This window comes from Phalangium opilio, unplaced genomic scaffold, assembly GCF_054372755.1.
Source record: "Phalangium opilio isolate 3A_F unplaced genomic scaffold, DU_Popi_V2 ptg000087l_1, whole genome shotgun sequence".
Taxonomy (NCBI): domain Eukaryota; kingdom Metazoa; phylum Arthropoda; class Arachnida; order Opiliones; family Phalangiidae; genus Phalangium; species Phalangium opilio.
Window position 1 is genome coordinate 2,230,694 of NW_028324192.1, and position 21,913 is coordinate 2,252,606.

The window sequence follows — 21,913 nt, forward strand, 5'->3', positions numbered from 1 at the left end:
CATCCGGGAGCGGTGTTGTGAGGTCTCAGATGTAACGTAAAATGTCAGAGTTTTTCCACAATACCTGACGAACATTTAATTTTTGGGCTTCCTTGGCGCAATTATTAGCGCGTTCAACTGTTAATCGAAAGGCTGGTGGTTCAAGCCCACCCGGAAGAGGTGTTGTGGGGTCTCAGATGTAGCGTAAAAAGTCAAAACTTATCCACAATACGTGACAACCATTTAATTTCTGAGATTCCGTGGCTCAATGGTAAGCGCGTTCGGCTGTTAACCAATAGGTTGGTGGTTCTAGCCCACCCGGGAGCGGTGGTGTGGGATCTCAAATGTAACGTAGAAAGCCAAAGTTTTGCCACAATACCTGACGACCATTAAATTTTTGGGCTTCCTTGGCGCAATTGTTAGTGCGTTCGGCTGTTAACCGAAAGGTTGGTGGTTCGTGCCCAACCGGGAGAGGTGTTGTGGGGTCTCATATGTAGCGTAAAAAGTCAAAACTTATCCACAATACGTGACAATCATTTAATTTTTGAGCTTCCGTGGCTCAATGGTTAGCGCGTTCGGCTGCTAACCAATAGGTTGGTGGTTCGAGCTCATCCGGGAGCGGTGTTGTGAGGTCTCAGATGTGACGTAAAAAGTCAAGGTTTTTACGCAAAACCTGACGAGCATTTAATTTTTGGGCTTCCGTGGCGCAATGATTAGCGCGTTCTGCTGTTGACCCATAGGTTGGTGGTTCGAGCCCACCCAGGAGCGGTGTTGTGGGATCTCAAATGTAACGTAGAAAGCCAAAGTTTTTCCACAATACCTGACGACCATTTAATTTCTGAGCTTCCGTGGCTCAATGGTTAGCGCGTTCAGCTGTTAATCGAAAGGTTGGTGGTTGTGGGGTCTCAAATGTAACGTAGAAAGCCAAAGTTTTTCCACAATACCTGACAACCATTTAATTTCTGAGCTTCCGTGGCTCAATGGTTAGCGCGTTCGGCTGTTAGCCAATAGGTTGGTGCTTCAAGCATACCCGGGAGCGGCGTTGTGGGATCTCGAATGTGACGTAGAAAGCCAAAGTTTTTCCACAATACCTGACGACCATTTAATTTTTGGGCTTCCGTGGCGCAATGGTTAGCGCGTTCGGCTGTTAACCGAAAGGTTGGTGGTTCAAGCCCATCCGGGAGCGGTGTTGTGACGTCTCAGATGTTACGTAAAAAGTCAAGGTTTTTCCACAATACCTGACGACCATTTAATTTTTGGGCTTCCGTGGCTCAATAGTTTGCGCGTTCGGCTGTTAACCAATAGGTTGGTGGTTCGAGGCCACCCGGGAGCGGTGTTGTGGGATCTCACATGTAACGTAGAAAGCCAAAGTTTTTCCACAATACCTGACGACCATTTAATTTTTGGGCTTCCGTGGCGCAATGGTTAGCGCGTTCGGCTGGTAACCGAAAGGTTGGTGGTTCAAGCCCACCCGGGAGCGGTGTTGTGGGATCACGAATGTAACGTAGAAAGCCAAAGTTTTTCCAGAATACCTGACGACCATTTAATTTTTGGGCTTCCGTGGCGCAATAATTAGCGCGTTCAGCTGTTAATCGAAAAGTTGGTGGTTCGAGCCCACCCGAGAGAGGTGTTGTGGGGTCTCAGATGTAGCGTAAAAAGTCAAAACTTTTCCACAATACGTGACAACCATTTAATTTTTGGGCTTCCGGGGCGCAATGGTTAGCGCGTTCAGCTGTTATTCAAAAGACTGGTGGTTTGAGCCCTTTCGGGAGCGGTGTTGTGAGGTCTCAGATGTGACGTAAAAAGTCAAGGTTTTTCCACAATACCTGACGACCATTTAATTTTTGAGCTTCCGTGGCGCAATGGTTAGCGCGTTCTTCTGTTAATCGAAAGGTTGGTGGTTCGAGCCCACCCGGGAGAGGTGTTGTGGGGTCTCAGATGTAGCGTAAAAAGTCAAAACTTTTCCACAATACGTGACAACGATTTAATTTCTGAGCTTCCGTGGCTCAATGTTTAGCGTGTTCGGCTGTTAACCAATAGGTTGGTGGTTCGGGCCCACCCGGGAGCGGTGTTGTGAGTTCTCAGATGTGACGTAAAATGTCAGAGTTTTTCCACAATACCTGACGAATATTTAATATTTGGGCTTCCTTGGCGCAATGGTTAGCGCGTTTGGCTGTTAACAGAAAGTTTGGTGGTTCGAGCACACCCGGGAGCGGTGCTATGAGGTCTCAGATGTTACGTAAAAAGTCAAAGTTTTTCCACAATACCGGACGACCATTTAATTTCAGAGCTTCCGTGGCTCAATGGCTAGCGCTTTCGGCTTTTAACCGAAATTTTGGTTTTTCGAGCCCATCCGGGAGCATTTTGTGAGGTCTCAGATGTAACGTAAAAAGTCAGAGTTTTTCCACAATACATGACGACCATTTAATATTTAGGCTTCCGTGGCGCAATGGTTAGCGCGTTCAGCTGCTATTCAAAAGACTGGTGGTTTGAGCCCTCCCGGGAGCGGTGTTGTGACGTCTCGAATGTAACGTAAAATGTCAGAGTTTTTCCACAATACCTGACGAACATTTAATTTTTGGGCTTCCGTGGCGCAATAATTAGCGCGTTCAGCTGTTAATCGAAAGGTTGGTGGTTCGAGCCCACCCGGGAGAGGTTTTGTGGGGTCTCAGATGTAGCGTAAAATGTCAAAACTTTTCCACAATACGTAACAACCTTTTAATTTCTGAGCTTCCGTGGCTCAATGCTTAGCGCGTTCGGCTGTTAGCCAATAGGTTGGTGGTTCGAGCCCACCCGGGAGCGGTGTTGTGGGATCTCAAATGTAACGTAGAAAGCCAAAGTTTTTCCACAATACCTGACGACCATTTATTTTTTGGGCTTCCTTGGCGCAATGGTTAGCGCGTTCGGCTGTTAACCAATAGGTTGGTGGTTCGAGCCCACCCGGGAGCGGTGGTGTGGGATCTCAAATGTAACGTAGAAAGCCAAAGTTTTGCCACAATACCTGACGACCATTAAATTTTTGGGCTTCCTTGGCGCAAGGGTTTGCGCGTTCGGCTGTTAACCGAAAGGTTGGTGGTTCGAGCCCAACCGGAATAGGTGTTGTGACGTCTCAGGTGTGACGTAAAAAGCCAAGGTTTTTTCCACAACACCTGACGACCATTTAATTTTTGGGCTTCCGTGGCGCAATGGTTAGCGCGTTCGGCTTTTAACCAATAGGTTGGTGGTTCGAGCCCATCCGGGAGCGGTGTAGTGAGGTCTCAGATGTAACGTAAAATGTCAGAGTTTTTCCACAATACCTGAAGAACATTTAATTTTTGACTTTTTACGCTACATCTGAGACCCCACAACACCTCTCCCGGGTGGGCTCGAACCACCAACCTTTCGATTAACAGCTGAACGCGCTAACCATTGCGCCACAGAAGCCCAAAACTTCAGTGTTCGTCAGGTATTGTGGAGAAACTCTGACATTTTATGTTACATCTGAGACGTCACAACACCGCTCCCGGGAGGGCTCAAACTACCAGTCTTTTGAATAGCAGCTGAACGCGCTAACCATTGCGCCACGGAAGCCCAAAAATTAAATGGTCGTCCGGTATTGTGGAAAAACTTTGACTTTTTACGTAACATCTGAGACCTCATAGCACCGCTCCCGGGTGTGCTCGAACCACCAACCTTTCTGTTAACAGCCGAACGCACTAACGATTGCGCCACGGAAGCCCAAAATTTAAATGGTCGTCCGGTATTGTGGAAAAACCTTGACTTTTTACGTCACATCTGAGACGTCACAACACCGCTCCCGGATGGGCTCGAACCACCAACCTATTGGTTAACAGCCGAACGCGCTAACCATTGAGCCACGGAAGCTCAGAAATTAAATGGTTGTCACGTATTGTGGAAAAGTTTTGACTTTTTACGCTACATCTGAGACCCCACAACACCTCTCCCGGGTGGGCTCGAACCTTCAACCTTTCGATTAACAACTGAACGCGCTAGTCATTGCGGCACGGAAGCCCAAAAATTAAATGTTCTTCAGGTATTGTGGAAAAACTCTGACATTTTACGTTACATCTGAGACCTCACTACACCGCTCCCGGATGGGCTCGAACCACCAACCTATTGGTTAAAAGCCGAACGCGCTAACCATTGCGCCACGGAAGCCCAAAAATTAAATGGTCGTCAGGTGTTGTGGAAAAAACCTTGGCTTTTTACGTCACACCTGAGACGTCACAACACCTATTCCGGTTGGGCTCGAACCACCAACCTTTCGGTTAACAGCCGAACGCGCAAACCCTTGCGCCAAGGAAGCCCAAAAATTTAATGGTCGTCAGGTATTGTGGCAAAACTTTGGCTTTCTACGTTACATTTGAGATCCCACACCACCGCTCCCGGGTGGGCTCGAACCACCAACCTATTGGTTAACAGCCGAACGCGCTCACCATTGAGCCACGGAAGCTCAGAAATTAAATGGTTGTCACGTATTGTGGATAAGTTATGACTTATTACGTTACATCTGAGACCCTACAACACCTCTCTCGGTTGGGCTCGAACCACCAACCTTTCGGTTAACAGCCGAACGCGCTAACCATTGCGCCAAGGAAGCCCAAAAAATAAATGGTCGTCAGGTATTGTGGAAAAACTTTGGCTTTCTACGTTACATTTGAGATCCCACAACACCGCTCCCGGGTGGGCTCGAACCACCAACCTATTGGCTAACAGCCGAACGCGCTAAGCATTGAGCCACGGAAGCTCAGAAATTAAAAGGTTGTTACGTATTGTGGAAAAGTTTTGACATTTTACGCTACATCTGAGACCCCACAAAACCTCTCCCGGGTGGGCTCGAACCACCAACCTTTCGATTAACAGCTGAACGCGCTAATTATTGCGCCACGGAAGCCCAAAAATTAAATGTTCGTCAGGTATTGTGGAAAAACTCTGACATTTTACGTTACATTCGAGACGTCACAACACCGCTCCCGGGAGGGCTCAAACCACCAGTCTTTTGAATAGCAGCTGAACGCGCTAACCATTGCGCCACGGAAGCCTAAATATTAAATGGTTGTCATGTATTGTGGAAAAACTCTGACTTTTTACGTTACATCTGAGACCTCACAAAACGCTCCCGGATGGGCTCGAAAAACCAAAATTTCGGTTAAAAGCCGAAAGCGCTAGCCATTGAGCCACGGAAGCTCTGAAATTAAATGGTCGTCCGGTATTGTGGAAAAACTTTGACTTTTTACGTAACATCTGAGACCTCATAGCACCGCTCCCGGGTGTGCTCGAACCACCAAACTTTCTGTTAACAGCCAAACGCGCTAACCATTGCGCCAAGGAAGCCCAAATATTAAATATTCGTCAGGTATTGTGGAAAAACTCTGACATTTTACGTCACATCTGAGAACTCACAACACCGCTCCCGGGTGGGCCCGAACCACCAACCTATTGGTTAACAGCCGAACACGCTAAACATTGAGCCACGGAAGCTCAGAAATTAAATCGTTGTCACGTATTGTGGAAAAGTTTTGACTTTTTACGCTACATCTGAGACCCCACAACACCTCTCCCGGGTGGGCTCGAACCACCAACCTTTCGATTAACAGAAGAACGCGCTAACCATTGCGCCACGGAAGCTCAAAAATTAAATGGTCGTCAGGTATTGTGGAAAAACCTTGACTTTTTACGTCACATCTGAGACCTCACAACACCGCTCCCGGATGGGCTCGAACTACCAAACTATTGGTTAACAGCCGAACGCGCTAACCATTGAGCCACGGAAGCCCAAAAAATAAATGGTCGTCAGGTATTGTGGAAAAACTTTGGCTTTCTACGTTACATTTGAGATCCCACAACACCGCTCCCGGGTGGGCTCGAACCACCAACCTATTGGCTAACAGCCGAACGCGCTAAGCATTGAGCCACGGAAGCTCAGAAATTAAAAGGTTGTTACGTATTGTGGAAAAGTTTTGACATTTTACGCTACATCTGAGACCCCACAAAACCTCTCCCGGGTGGGCTCGAACCACCAACCTTTCGATTAACAGCTGAACGCGCTAATTATTGCGCCACGGAAGCCCAAAAATTAAATGTTCGTCAGGTATTGTGGAAAAACTCTGACATTTTACGTTACATTCGAGACGTCACAACACCGCTCCCGGGAGGGCTCAAACCACCAGTCTTTTGAATAGCAGCTGAACGCGCTAACCATTGCGCCACGGAAGCCTAAATATTAAATGGTCGTCATGTATTGTGGAAAAACTCTGACTTTTTACGTTACATCTGAGACCTCACAAAACGCTCCCGGATGGGCTCGAAAAACCAAAATTTCGGTTAAAAGCCGAAAGCGCTAGCCATTGAGCCACGGAAGCTCTGAAATTAAATGGTCGTCCGGTATTGTGGAAAAACTTTGACTTTTTACGTAACATCTGAGACCTCATAGCACCGCTCCCGGGTGTGCTCGAACCACCAAACTTTCTGTTAACAGCCAAACGCGCTAACCATTGCGCCAAGGAAGCCCAAATATTAAATATTCGTCAGGTATTGTGGAAAAACTCTGACATTTTACGTCACATCTGAGAACTCACAACACCGCTCCCGGGTGGGCCCGAACCACCAACCTATTGGTTAACAGCCGAACACGCTAAACATTGAGCCACGGAAGCTCAGAAATTAAATCGTTGTCACGTATTGTGGAAAAGTTTTGACTTTTTACGCTACATCTGAGACCCCACAACACCTCTCCCGGGTGGGCTCGAACCACCAACCTTTCGATTAACAGAAGAACGCGCTAACCATTGCGCCACGGAAGCTCAAAAATTAAATGGTCGTCAGGTATTGTGGAAAAACCTTGACTTTTTACGTCACATCTGAGACCTCACAACACCGCTCCCGGATGGGCTCGAACTACCAAACTATTGGTTAACAGCCGAACGCGCTAACCATTGAGCCACGGAAGCTCAGAAATTAAATGGTCGTCAGGTATTGTGGAAAAACTTTGGCTTTCTACGTTACATTTGAGATCCCACAACACCGCTCCCGGGTGGGCTCGAACCACCAACCTATTGGCTAACAGCCGAACGCGCTAAACATTGAGCCACGGAAGCTCAGAAATTAAATGGTTGTCACGTATTGTGGTAAAGTTTTGACTTTTTACGCTACATCTGAGACCCCACAACACCTCTCCCGGGTGGGCTCGAACCACCAACCTTTCGATTAACAGAAGAACGCGCTAACCATTGCGCCACGGAAGCTCAAAAATTAAATGGTCGTCAGGTATTGTGGAAAAACCTTGACTTTTTACGTCACATCTGAGACCTCACAACACCGCTCCCGAAAGGGCTCAAACCACCAGTCTTTTGAATAACAGCTGAACGCGCTAACCATTGAGCCACGAAAGCTCAGAAATTAAATGGTTGTCACGTATTGTGGAAAAGTTTTGACATTTTACGCTACATCTGAGACCCCACAACACCTCTCCCGGGTGGGCTCGAACCACCAACCTTTCGATTAACAGAAGAACGCGCTAACCATTGCGCCACGGAAGCTCAAAAATTAAATGGTCGTCAGGTATTGTGGAAAAACCTTGACTTTTTACGTCACATCTGAGACCTCACAACACCGCTCCCGGATGGGCTCGAACTACCAAACTATTGGTTAACAGCCGAACGCGCTAACCATTGAGCCACGGAAGCTCAGAAATTAAATGGTCGTCAGGTATTGTGGAAAAACTTTGGCTTTCTACGTTACATTTGAGATCCCACAACACCGCTCCCGGGTGGGCTCGAACCACCAACCTATTGGCTAACAGCCGAACGCGCTAAACATTGAGCCACGGAAGCTCAGAAATTAAATGGTTGTCACGTATTGTGGTAAAGTTTTGACTTTTTACGCTACATCTGAGACCCCACAACACCTCTCCCGGGTGGGCTCGAACCACCAACCTTTCGATTAACAGAAGAACGCGCTAACCATTGCGCCACGGAAGCTCAAAAATTAAATGGTCGTCAGGTATTGTGGAAAAACCTTGACTTTTTACGTCACATCTGAGACCTCACAACACCGCTCCCGAAAGGGCTCAAACCACCAGTCTTTTGAATAACAGCTGAACGCGCTAACCATTGAGCCACGAAAGCTCAGAAATTAAATGGTTGTCACGTATTGTGGAAAAGTTTTGACTTTTTACGCTACATCTGAGACCCCACAACACCTCTCTCGGGTGGGCTCGAACCACCAACCTTTCGATTAACAGCTGAACGCGCTAATTATTGCGCCACGGAAGCCCAAAAATTAAATGGTCGTCAGGTATTCTGGAAAAACTTTGGCTTTCTACGTTACATTCGTGATCCCACAACACCGCTCCCGGGTGGGCTTGAACCACCAACCTTTCGGTTACCAGCCGAACGCGCTAACCATTGCGCCACGGAAGCCCAAAAATTAAGTGGTCGTCAGGTATTGTGGAAAAACCTTGACTTTTTACGTAACATCTGAGACGTCACAACACCGCTCCCGGATGGGCTTGAACCACCAACCTTTCGGTTAACAGCCGAACGCGCTAACTATTGAGCCACGGAAGCCCAAAAATTAAATGGTCGTCAGGTATTGTGGAAAAACCTTGACTTTTTACGTAACATCTGAGACGTCACAACACCGCTCCCGGATGGGCTTGAACCACCAACCTTTCGGTTAACAGCCGAACGCGCTAACCATTGCGCCACGGAAGCCCAAAAATTAAATGGTCGTCAGGTATTGTGGAAAAACTTTGGCTTTCTACGTTACATTTGAGACCCCAAAACCACCAACCTTTCGATTAACAGCTGAACGCGCTAACCATTGAGCCACGGAAGCTCAGAAATTAAATGGTCGTCAGGTATTGTGGAAAAACTTTGGCTTTCTACGTTACATTTGAGATCCCACAACACCGCTCCTGGGTGGGCTCGAACCACCAACCTATGGGTCAACAGCAGAACGCGCTAACCATTGAGCCACGGAAGCTCAGAAATTAAATGGTTGTCAGGTATTGTGGAAAAACTTTGGCTTTCTACGTTACATTTGAGACCCCACAACCACCAACCTTTCGATTAACAGCTGAACGCGCTAACCATTGAGCCACGGAAGCTCAGAAATTAAATGGTCGTCAGGTATTGTGGAAACACTTTGGCTTTCTACGTTACATTTGAGATCCCACAACACCGCTCCTGGGTGGGCTCGAACCACCAACCTATGGGTCAACAGCAGAACGCGCTAACCATTGCGCCACGGAAGCCCAAAAATTAAATGCTCGTCAGGTTTTGCGTAAAAACCTTGACTTTTTACGTCACATCTGAGACCTCACAACACCGCTCCCGGATGAGCTCGAACCACCAACCTATTGGTTAGCAGCCGAACGCGCTAACCATTGAGCCACGGAAGCTCAAAAATTAAATGATTGTCACGTATTGTGGATAAGTTTTGACTTTTTACGCTACATATGAGACCCCACAACACCTCTCCCGGTTGGGCACGAACCACCAACCTTTCGGTTAACAGCCGAACGCACTAACAATTGCGCCAAGGAAGCCCAAAAATTTAATGGTCGTCAGGTATTGTGGCAAAACTCTGACATTTTACGTTACATCTGAGACCTCACAACACCGCTCCCGGGTGGGCTCGAACAACCAACCTATTGGTTAACAGCCGAACGCGCTAACCATTGCGCCACGGAAGCCCAAAAATTAAATGTTCGTCAGGTATTGTGGAAAAACTCTGACATTTTACGTTACATCTAAGACCTCACAACACCGCTCCCGGATGGGCTCGAACCACCAACCTATTGGTTAACAGCCGAACGCGCTAACCATTGAGCCACGGAAGCTCAGAGATTAAATGGTTGTCAGGTATTGTGGATAAGTTATGACTTATTACGTTACATCTGAGATCCTACAACACCTCTCACGGTTGGGCTCGAACCACCAACCTTTCGGTTAACAGCCGAACGCGCTAACCATTGCGCCAAGGAAGCCCAAAAAATAAATGGTCGTCAGGTATTGTGGAAAAACTTTGTCTTTCTACGTTACATTTCAGATCCCACAACACCGCTCCCGGGTGGGCTCGAACCACCACCCTATTGGTTAAAAGCTGAACGCGCTAACCATTCAGCCACGGAAGCTCAGAAATTAAATGGTTGTCACGTATTGTGGAAAAGTTTTGACTTTTTACGCTACATCTGAGACCCCACAACACCTCTCCCGGTTGGGCTCGAACCACCAACCTTTCGGTTAACAGCCGAACGCGCAAACCATTGCGCCATGGAAGCCCAAAAATTAAACGTTCGTCAGGTATTGTGGAAAAACCTTGACTTTTTACGTCACTTCTGAGACCTCACAACACCGCTCCCGGATGGGCTCGAACCACCAACCTATTGGTTAACAGCCGAACGCGCTAACCATTGAGCCACGGAAGCTCAGAAATTAAATGATTGTCACGTATTGTGGATAAGTTTTGACTTTTTACGCTACATATGAGACCCCACAACACCTCTCCCGGGTGGGCTCGAACCTTCAACCTTTCGATTAACAGCTGAACGCGCTAATCATTGCGCCACGGAAGCCCAAAAATTAAATGTTCGTCAGATATTGTGAAAAACTCTGACATTTTATGTTACATTTGAGACGTCACAACACCGCTCCCGGGAGAGATCAAAACCACCAGTCTTTTGAATAGCAGCTGAACGCGCTAACCATTGCGCCACGGAAGCCCAAAAGTTAAATGCTCGTCAGGTATTATGTAAAAACCTTGACTTTTTACGTCACATCTGAGACCTCACAACACCGCTTCCGGATGGGGTCGAACCACCAACCTATTGGTTAACAGCCGAACGCGCTAACCATTGCGCCACGGAAGCCCAAAAATTAAATGGTCGTCATTTATTGTGCAAAAACTTTGGCTTTCTACGTTACATTTCAGATCCCACAACACCGCTCCCGGGTGGGCTCGAACCACCAACCTATTGGTTAACAGCCGAACGCGCTAACCATTGAGCCACGGAAGCTCAGAAATTAAATGGTTGTTAGGTATTGTGGAAAACCTTGACTTTTTACGTCACATCTGAGACCTCACAACACCGCTCCCGGATGGGCTCGAACCACCAACCTATTGGTTAACAGCCGAACGCGCTAACCATTGCGCCAAGGAAGCCCAAAATTTAAATGGTCGTCAGGTATTGTGTAAAAACCTTGACTTTTTACGTCACATCTGAGACCTCACAACACCGCTCCCGGATGGGCTCGAACCACCAACCTATTGGTTAACAGCCGAACGCGCTAAACATTGCGCCACGGAAGCCCAAAAGTTAAATGCTCGTCAGGTATTGTGTAAAAACCTTGACTTTTTACGTCACATCTGAGACCTCACAACACCGCTCCCGGATGGGCTCGAACCACCAACCTATTGGTTAACAGCCGAACGCGCTAAACATTGCGCCACGGAAGCCCAAATGTTAAATGCTCGTCAGGTATTGTGTAAAAACCTTGACTTTTTACGTCACATCTGAGACCTCACAACACCGCTCCCGGATGGGCTCGAACCACCAACCTATTGGTTAACAGCCGAACGCGCTAACCATTGCGCCAAGGAAGCCCAAAATTTAAATGCTCGTCAGGTATTGTGTAAAAACCTTGACTTTTTACGTCACATCTGAGACCTCACAACACCGCTCCCGGATGGGCTCGAACCACCAACCTATTGGTTAAGAGCCGAACGCGCTAAACATTGCGCCACGGAAGCCCAAAAGTTAAATGCTCGTCAGGTATTGTGTAAAAACCTTGACTTTTTACGTCACATCTGAGACCCTACAACACCTCTCTCGGTTGGGCTCGAACCACCAACCTTTCGGTTAACAGCCGAACGCGCTAACCATTGCGCCAAGGAAGCCCAAAAAATAAATGGTCGTCAGGTATTGTGGAAAAATTTTGTCTTTCTACGTTACATTTGAGATCCCACAACACCGCTCCCGGGTGGGCTCGAACCACCACCCTATTGGTTAAAAGCTGAACGCGCTAACCATTCAGCCACGGAAGCTCAGAAATTGAATGGTTGTCACGTATTGTGGAAAAACTTTGGCTTTCTACGTTACATTTGAGATCCCACAACACCGCTCCCGGGTGGGCTCGAACCACCAACCTATTTGTTAACAGCCGAACGCGTTAACCATTGCGCCACGGAAGCCCAAAAATTAAATGGTCGTCCGGTATTGTGGAAAAACCTGGACTTTTTACGTAACATCTGAGACCTCATAGCACCGCTCCCGGGTGTGCTCGAACCACCAACCTTTCTGTTAAGAGCCGAACGCGCTAACGATTGCGCCACGGAAGCCCCAAAATTAAATGGTCGTCCGGTATTGTGGAAAAACCTGGACTTTTTACGTCACATCTGAGACGTCACAACACCGCTCCCGGATGGGCTCGAACCACCAACCTATTGGTTAACAGCCGAACGCGCTAATCATTGAGCCACGGAAGCTCAGAAATTAAATGGTTTTCACGTATTGTGGAAAATTTTTGACTTTTTACGCTACATCTGAGACCCCACAACACCTCTCTCGGGTGGGCACGAACCTTCAACCTTTCGATTAACAGCTGAACGCGCTAATCATTGCGCCACGGAAGCCCAAAAATTAAATGGTCGTCAGGTATTGTGGAAAAACATTGGCTTTCTACGTTACGTTTGAGATCCCACAACACCGCGCCCGGGTGGGCTCGAACCACCAACCTAATGGTTAACAGCCGAACGCCCTAACCATTGCGCCACGGAAGCCCAAAAATTAAATGATCGTCAGGTATTGTGGAAAAACTTTGGCTTTCTACGTTACATTTGAGATCCCACAACGCCGCTCCCGGGTGGGCTCGAACCACTAACCTATTGGTTAACAGCCGAACGCGCTAACCATTGCGCCATGGAAGCCCAAAAATTAAATGTTCGTCGGGTGTTGTGGAAAAACCTTGACTTTTTACGTCACATCTGAGACCTCACAACACCGCTCCCGGATGGGCTCGAACCACCAACCTATTGGTTAACAGCCGAACTCGCTAACCATTGAGCCACGGAAGCTCAGAAATTAAATGGTCGTCACGTATTGTGGAAAAACTTTGGCTTTCTACGTTACATTTGAGATCCCACAACACCGCTCCCGGGTGGGCTCGAACCACCAACCTATTGGTTAACAGCCGAACGCGCCACGGAAGCCCAAAAATTAAATGCTCGTCAGGTATTGTGGAAAAACCTTGACTTTTTACGTCACATCTGAGACCGCACAACACCGCTCCCGGATGGGCTCGAACCACCAACCTATTGGTTAACAGCCGAAAGCGCTAACCATTGAGCCACGGAAGCTCAGAAATTAAATGGTTGTCACGTATTGTGGAAACGTTTTGACTTTTTACGCTACATCTGAGACCCCACAACACCTCTCCCGGGTGGGCTCGAACCTTCAACCTTTCGATTAACAGCTGAACGCGCTAATCATTGAGCCACGGAAGCCCAAAAATTAAATGGTCGTCAGGTATTGTGGAAAAACTTTGGCTTTCTACGTTACATTTGAGATCACACAACACCGCTCCCGGATGGGCTCGAACCACCAACCTATTGGTTAACAGCCGAACGCGCTAACCATTGAGCCACGGAAGCCCTAAAATTAAATGGTCGTCAGGTATTGTGGAAAAACTTTGGCTTTCTACGTCACATCTGAGACCTCACAACACCGCTCCCGGATGAGCTCGAACCACCAACCTATTGGTTAACAGCCGAACGCGCTAACCATTGAGCCACGGAAGCTCAGAAATTAAATGATTGTCACGTATTGTGGATAAGTTTTGACTTTTTACGCTACATATGAGACCCCACAACACCTCTCCCGGGTGGGCTCGAACCTTCAACCTTTCGATTAACAGCTGAACGCGCTAATCATTGCGCCACGGAAGCCCAAAAATTAAATTTTCGTCAGATATTGTGAAAAACTCTGACATTTTATGTTACATTTGAGACGTCACAACACCGCTCCCGGGAGAGCTCAAAACCACCAGTCTTTTGAATAGCAGCTGAACGCGCTAACCATTGCGCCACGGAAGCCCAAAAGTTAAATGCTCGTCAGGTATTATGTAAAAACCTTGACTTTTTACGTCACATCTGAGACCTCACAACACCGCTTCCGGATGGGGTCGAACCACCAACCTATTGGTTAACAGCCGAACGCGCTAACCATTGCGCCACGGAAGCCCAAAAATTAAATGGTCGTCATTTATTGTGCAAAAACTTTGGCTTTCTACGTAACATTTCAGATCCCACAACACCGCTCCCGGGTGGGCTCGAACCACCAACCTATTGGTTAACAGCCGAACGCGCTAACCATTGAGCCACGGAAGCTCAGAAATTAAATGGTTGTCAGGTATTGTGGAAAACCTTGACTTTTTACGTCACATCTGAGACCTCACAACACCGCTCCCGGATGGGCTCGAACCACCAACCTATTGGTTAACAGCCGAACGCGCTAACCATTGCGCCAAGGAAGCCCAAAATTTAAATGCTCGTCAGGTATTGTGTAAAAACCTTGACTTTTTACGTCACATCTGAGACCTCACAACACCGCTCCCGGATGGGCTCGAACCACCAACCTATTGGTTAACAGCCGAACGCGCTAAACATTGCGCCACGGAAGCCCAAAAGTTAAATGCTCGTCAGGTATTGTGTAAAAACCTTGACTTTTTACGTCACATCTGAGACCTCACAACACCGCTCCCGGATGGGCTCGAACCACCAACCTATTGGTTAACAGCCGAACGCGCTAAACATTGCGCCACGGAAGCCCAAATGTTAAATGCTCGTCAGGTATTGTGTAAAAACCTTGACTTTTTACGTCACATCTGAGACCTCACAACACCGCTCCCGGATGGGCTCGAACCACCAACCTATTGGTTAACAGCCGAACGCGCTAACCATTGCGCCACGGAAGCCCATAAGTTAAATGCTCGTCAGGTATTGTGTAAAAACCTTGATTTTTTACGTCAAATCTGAGACCTCACAACACCGCTCCCGGATGGGGTCGAACCACCAACCTATTGGTTAGCAGCCGAACGCGCTAACCATTGCGCCACGGAAGCCCAAAAATTAAATGGTCGTCATTTATTGTGCAAAATCTTTGGCTTTCTACGTTACATTTGAGATCACACAACACCGCTCCCGGATGGGCTCGAACCACCAACCTATTGGTTAACAGCCGAACGCGCTAACCATTGAGCCGCGGAAGCCCAAAAATTAAATGGTCGTCAGGTATTGTGGAAAAACTTTGGCTTTCTACGTCACATCTGAGACCTCACAACACCGCTCCCGGATGAGCTCGAACCACCAACCTATTGGTTAACAGCCGAACGCGCTAACCATTGAGCCACGGAAGCTCAGAAATTAAATGATTGTCACGTATTGTGGATAAGTTTTGACTTTTTACGCTACATATGAGACCCCACAACACCTCTCCCGGGTGGGCTCGAACCTTCAAATCACTTTCAATGAGTGTTTTATAGGGAATTAAGCTGAATTCGGTCAAACATTTCTCCAGAAAAAAATGCATTCAAAAGTGTACCGAAAAAATCGCATGTTTTTTTTCTTCAAGATACAAAATCCGTGACAACGATTTCTTATTTAAAATTGAATTTTAACAGTTTGTTGAATGAATATCGTTACATTTGCTTGAATTAACGCAAAAATTACAAAATTAATGGTTTCAGTGGTTATATTTGAAAACAGTGAACAAATACTCAAAATGTTTTTCTTAGGCCGAGTTACGTCGATTTTGAAAATGTTATTAAAAATCGAGGTACATTTTTATTTATTGTTCAATCGAGATGAAATCACTTTCAATGAGTGTTTTATAGCGAATTAAGCTGAATTCGGTCAAAAATTTCTCCAGAAAAAAATGCATTCAAAAAAGTACCGAAAAAATCGCATGTTTTTCTTCTTCAAGATACAAAATCCGTGACAACGATTTCTTATTGAAAAATTGAATTTTAACAGTTTTTTGAATGAATATCGTTACATTTGCTTGAATTAAAGCAAAAAGTATAAAAATAATGGTTTCAGTGAATATATTTGTAAATAGTGAACAAATACTCAAAATGTTTTTCTTAGGCCGAGTTACGTCGATTTTGAAAATGTTATTTAAAATCGAGGTACATTTTTATTTATTGTTCAATCGAGATGAAATCACTTTTATTGAGTGTTTTATAGGGAATTAAGCTGAATTCGGTCAAAAATTTCTCCAGAAAAAAATGCATTCAAAAAAGTACCGAAAAAATCGCATGTTTTTTTTCTTCAAGATACAAAATCCGTGACAACGATTTCTTATTTAAAATTGAATTTTAACAGTTTGTTGAATGAATATCGTTACATTTGCTTGAATTAAAGCAAAAAGTATAAAAATAATGGTTTCAGTGGTTATTTTTGAAAAGAGTGAAGAAATACTCAAAGTATGCTTCTTTGGCCGTGAAACGTCGATTTTGAAAATGTTATTAAAAATCGAGGTAAATTTTTAATTATTGTTCAATCAAGATGAAATCACTTTCAAAGAGTGTTTTATAGGGAATTAAGCTGAATTCGGTCAAACATTTCTCCAAAAAAAAATGCATTCAAAAGTGTACCGAAAAAATCGCATGTTTTTTTTCTTCAAGATACCATATCCGTGACAACGATTTCTTATTGAAAAATTTAATTTTAACAGTTTTTTGATTGAATATCGTTACATTTGCTTGAATTAAAGCAAAAAGTATAAAAATAATGCTTTCAGTGAACATATTTGAAAATAGTGAAGAAATACTCAAAGTATGCTTCTTTGGCCGTGAAACGTCGATTTTGAAAATGTTATTAAAAATCGAGGTACATTTTTAATTATTGTTCAATCGAGATGAAATCACTTTCAATGAGTGTTTTATAGGGAATTAAGCTGAATTCGGTCAAAAATTTCTCCAGAAAAAAATTCATTCAAAAAAGTACCGAAAAAATCGCAGGTTTTTCTTCTTCAAGACACAAAATCCGTGATTACGATTTCTTATTGAAAATTGAATTTTAACAGTTTTTTGAATGAATATCGTTACACTGCTTGAATTAAAGCAAAAAGTATAAAAATAATGGTTTCAATGAATATATTTGAAAATAGTGAAGAAATACTCAAAGTATGCTTCTTTGGCCGTGAACGTCGATTTTGAAAATGTTATTAAAAATCGGGGTAAATTTTTAATTATTGTTCAATCGAGATGAAATCACTTTCAATGAGTGTTTTATAGGGAATTAAGCTGAATTCGGTCAAACATTTCTCCAAAAAAAATGCATTCAAAAGTGTACCGAAAAAATCGCATGTTTTTTTCTTCAAGATACAATATCCGTGACAACGATTTCTTATTGAAAATTGAATTTTAACAGTTTTTTGAATGAATATCGTTACATTGCTTGAATTAAAGCAAAAAGTATCAAAATAATGGTTTCAGTGAACATATTTGAAAATAGTGAAGAAATACTCAAAGTATGCTTCTTTGGCCGTGAAACGTCGATTTTGAAAATGTTATTAAAAATCGAGGTACATTTTTAATTATTGTTCAATCGAGATGAAATCACTTTCAATGAGTGTTTTATAGGGAATTAAGCTGAATTCGGTCAAAAATTTCTCCAGAAAAAAATTCATTCAAAAAAGTACCGAAAAAATCGCAGGTTTTTCTTCTTCAAGACACAAAATCCGTGATTACGATTTCTTATTGAAAATTGAATTTTAACAGTTTTTTGAATGAATATCGTTACACTGCTTGAATTAAAGCAAAAAGTATAAAAATAATGGTTTCAATGAATATATTTGAAAATAGTGAAGAAATACTCAAAGTATGCTTCTTTGGCCGTGAAACGTCGATTTTGAAAATGTTACTAAAAATCGGGGTAAATTTTTAATTATTGTTCAATCGAGATGAAATCACTTTCAATGAGTGTTTTATAGGGAATTAAGCTGAATTCGGTCAAACATTTCTCCAAAAAAAAATGCATTCAAAAGTGTACCGAAAAAATCGCATGTTTTTTTTCTTCAAGATACAATATCCGTGACAACGAACACCGCTCCCGGGTGGGCTCGAACCACCAACCTATTGGTTAACAGCCGAACGCGCTAACCATTGCGCAAAGGAAGCCCAAAATTTAAATGCTCGTCAGGTATTGTGTAAAAACCTTGACTGTTTACGTCACATCTGAGACCTCACAACACCTCTCCCGGGTGGGCTCGAACCTTCAACCTTTCGATTAACAGCTGAACGCGCTAATCATTGCGCCACGGAAGCCCAAAAATTAAATGGTCGTCAGGTATTGTGGAAAAACTTTGGCTTTCTAAGTTACGTTTGAGATCCCACAACACCGCGCCCGGGAGGGCTCGAACCACCAACCTATTGGTTAACAGCCGAACGCCCTAACCATTGCGCCACGGAAGCCCAAAAATTAAATCGTCAGGTATTGTGGAAAAACTTTGGCTTTCTACGTTACATTTGAGATCCCACAACGCCGCTCCCGGGTGGGCTCGAACCACTAACCTAACAGCCGAACGCGCTAACCATTGAGCCACGGAGGCTCAGAAATTAAATGGTTGTCACTTATTGTGGAAAAACTTTGGCTTTCTACGTTCCCTATAAAACACTCTTTGAAAGTGATTTCATCTTGATTGAACAATAATTAAAAATTTACCTCGATTTTTAATAACATTTTCAAAATCGACGTTTCACGGCCAAAGAAGCTTACTTTGAGTATTTCTCCACTATTTTCAAATATGTTTACTGAAACCATTATTTTTATACTTTTTGCTTTAATTCAAGCAAATGTAACGATATTCATTCAAAAAACTGTTAAAATTCAATTTTTCAATAAGAAATCGTTGTCACGGATTTTTTATCTTGAAGAAGAAAAACATGCGATTTTTTTCGGTACTTTTTTGAATGCTTTTTTTCAGGAGAAATTTTTGACCGAATTCAGCTTAATTCCCTATAAAACACTCATTAAAAGTGATTTCATCTCGATTGAGCAATAAATGAAAATGTACCTCGATTTTTAATAACATTTTCAAAATCGACATAACTCGGCCTAAGAAAAATATTTTGAGTATTTGTTCACTGTTTTCAAATATAACCACTGAAACCATTATTTTTGTAATTTTTGCGTTAATTCAAGCAAATGTAACGATATTCATTCAACAAACTGTTAAAATTCAATTTTAAATAAGAAATCGTTGTCACGGATTTTGTATCTTGAAAAAAAAAACATGCGATTTTTTCGGTACACTTTTAAATGCATTTTTTTTTGGAGAAATTTTTGACCGAATTCAGCTTAATTCCCTATAAAACACTCATTGAAAGTGATTTCATCTCGATTGAACAATAATTAAAAATTTACCTCGATTTTTAATAACATTTTCAAAATCGACGTTTCACGGCCAAAGAAGCATACTTTGAGTATTTCTTCACTATTTTCAAATATGTTCACTGAAAGCATTATTTTTATACTTTTTGCTTTAATTCAAGCAAATGTAACGATATTCAATCAAAAAACTGTTAAAATTAAATTTTTCAATAAGAAATCGTTGTCACGGATTTTGTATCTTGAAAAAAAAACATGCGATTTTTTCGGTACACTTTTAAATGCATTTTTTTTTGGAGAAATTTTTGACCGAATTCAGCTTAATTCCCTATAAAACACTCATTGAAAGTGATTTCATCTCGATTGAACAATAATTAAAAATTTACCTCGATTTTTAATAACATTTTCAAAATCGACGTTTCACGGCCAAAGAAGCATACTTTGAGTATTTCTTCACTATTTTCAAATATGTTCACTGAAAGCATTATTTTTATACTTTTTGCTTTAATTCAAGCAAATGTAACGATATTCAATCAAAAAACTGTTAAAATTAAATTTTTCAATAAGAAATCGTTGTCACGGATTTTGTATCTTGAAGAAGAAAAACATGCGATTTTTTCGGTACTTTTTTGAATGCATTTTTTTCAGGAGAAATTTTTGACCGAATTCAGCTTAATTCCCTATAAAACACTCATTAAAAGTGATTTCATCTCGATTGAACAATAAATAAAAATGTACCTCGATTTTTAATAACATTTTCAAAATCGACGTTTTACGGCCAAAGAAGCATACTTTGAGTATTTCTTCCTTATTTTCAAAAATAACCACTGAAACCATTATTTTTATACTTTTTGCTTTAATTCAAGCAAGTGTAACGATATTCATTCAAAAAACTGTTAAAATTCAATTTTCAATAAGAAATCGTATTCACGGATTTTGTGTCTTGAAGAAGAAAAACCTGCGATTTTTTCGGTACTTTTTTGAATGAATTTTTTTCTGGAGAAATTTTTGACCGAATTCAGCTTAATTCCCAATAAAACACTCATTGAAAGTGATTTCATCTCGATTGAACAATAAATAAAAATGTACCTCGATTTTTAATAACATTTTCAAAATCGACGTTTCACGGCCAAAGAAGCATATTTTGAGTATTTCTTCCTTATTTTCAAAAATAACCACTGAAACCATTATTTTTATACTTTTTGCTTTAATTCAAGCAAGTGTAACGATATTCATTCAAAAAACTGTTAAAATTCAATTTTCAATAAGAAATCGTATTCACGGATTTTGTGTCTTGAAGAAGAAAAACCTGCGATTTTTTCGGTACTTTTTTGAATGAATTTTTTTCTGGAGAAATTTTTGACTGAATTCAGCTTAATTCCCTATAAAACACTCATTAAAAGTGATTTCATCTCGATTGAACAATAAATAAAAATGTACCTCGATTTTTAATAACATTTTCAAAATCGACGTAACTCGGCCTAAGAAAAACATTTTGAGTATTTGTTCACTGTTTTCAAATATAACCACTGAAACCATTATTTTTGTAATTTTTGCGTTAATTCAAGCAAATGTAACGATATTCATTCAACAAACTGTTAAAATTCAATTTTCAATAAGAAATCGTTGTCACGGATTTTGTATCTTGAAGAAAAAAAACATGCGATTTTTTCGGTACACTTTTGAATGCATTTTTTTCTGGAGAAATGTTTGACCGAATTCAGCTTAATTCCCTATAAAACACTCATTGAAAGTGATTTCATCTCGATTGAACAATAATTAAAAATTTACCTCGATTTTTAATAACATTTTCAAAATCGACGTTTCACGGCCAAAGAAGCTTACTTTGAGTATTTCTTCACTATTTTCAAATATGTTCACTGAAACCATTATTTTTATACTTTTTGCTTTAATTCAAGCAAATGTAACGATATTCAATCAAAAAACTGTTAAAATTAAATTTTTCAATAATAAATCGTTGTCACGGATTTTGTATCTTGAAGAAGAAAAACATGCGATTTTTTCGGTACTTTTTTGAATGCATTTTTTTCAGGAGAAATTTTGGACCGAATTCAGCTTAATTCCCCATAAAACACTCATTAAAAGTGATTTCATCTCGATTGAACAATAAATAAAAATGTACCTCGATTTTTAATAATATTTTCAAAATCGACGTTTCACGGCCAAAGAAGCATACTTTGAGTATTTCTTCACTATTTTCAAATATGTTCACTGAAAGCATTATTTTTATACTTTTTGCTTTAATTCAAGCAAATGTAACGATATTCAATCAAAAAACTGTTAAAATTAAATTTTTCAATAAGAAATCGTTGTCACGGATTTTGTATCTTGAAGAAGAAAAACATGCGATTTTTTCGGTACTTTTTTGAATGCATTTTTTTCAGGAGAAATTTTTGACCGAATTCAGCTTAATTCCCTATAAAACACTCATTAAAAGTGATTTCATCTCGATTGAACAATAAATAAAAATGCACCTCGTTTTTAATAACATTTTCAAAATCGACGTAACTCGGCCTAAGAA

General features: G+C 42.3%; 4 non-coding genes across 4 annotated transcripts; 1 reads left to right on the forward strand and 3 right to left on the reverse strand.

The window, feature by feature from the left end:
• Positions 1 to 1,386: 1,386 nt before the first annotated feature.
• On the forward strand, positions 1,387 to 1,459 carry TRNAT-GGU (transfer RNA threonine (anticodon GGU)). Its single transcript has one exon. It is a non-coding gene; the product is annotated as a tRNA-Thr (tRNA).
• Positions 1,460 to 8,326: 6,867 nt separating this feature from the next.
• TRNAT-GGU (transfer RNA threonine (anticodon GGU)) lies at positions 8,327 to 8,399 on the reverse strand. The gene has a single exon. It is a non-coding gene; the product is annotated as a tRNA-Thr (tRNA).
• Positions 8,400 to 11,660: 3,261 nt separating this feature from the next.
• TRNAK-CUU (transfer RNA lysine (anticodon CUU)) lies at positions 11,661 to 11,733 on the reverse strand. The gene has a single exon. It is a non-coding gene; the product is annotated as a tRNA-Lys (tRNA).
• Positions 11,734 to 15,028: 3,295 nt separating this feature from the next.
• TRNAS-GCU (transfer RNA serine (anticodon GCU)) lies at positions 15,029 to 15,101 on the reverse strand. The gene has a single exon. It is a non-coding gene; the product is annotated as a tRNA-Ser (tRNA).
• Between the last annotated feature and the right edge of the window lie 6,812 nt (positions 15,102 to 21,913).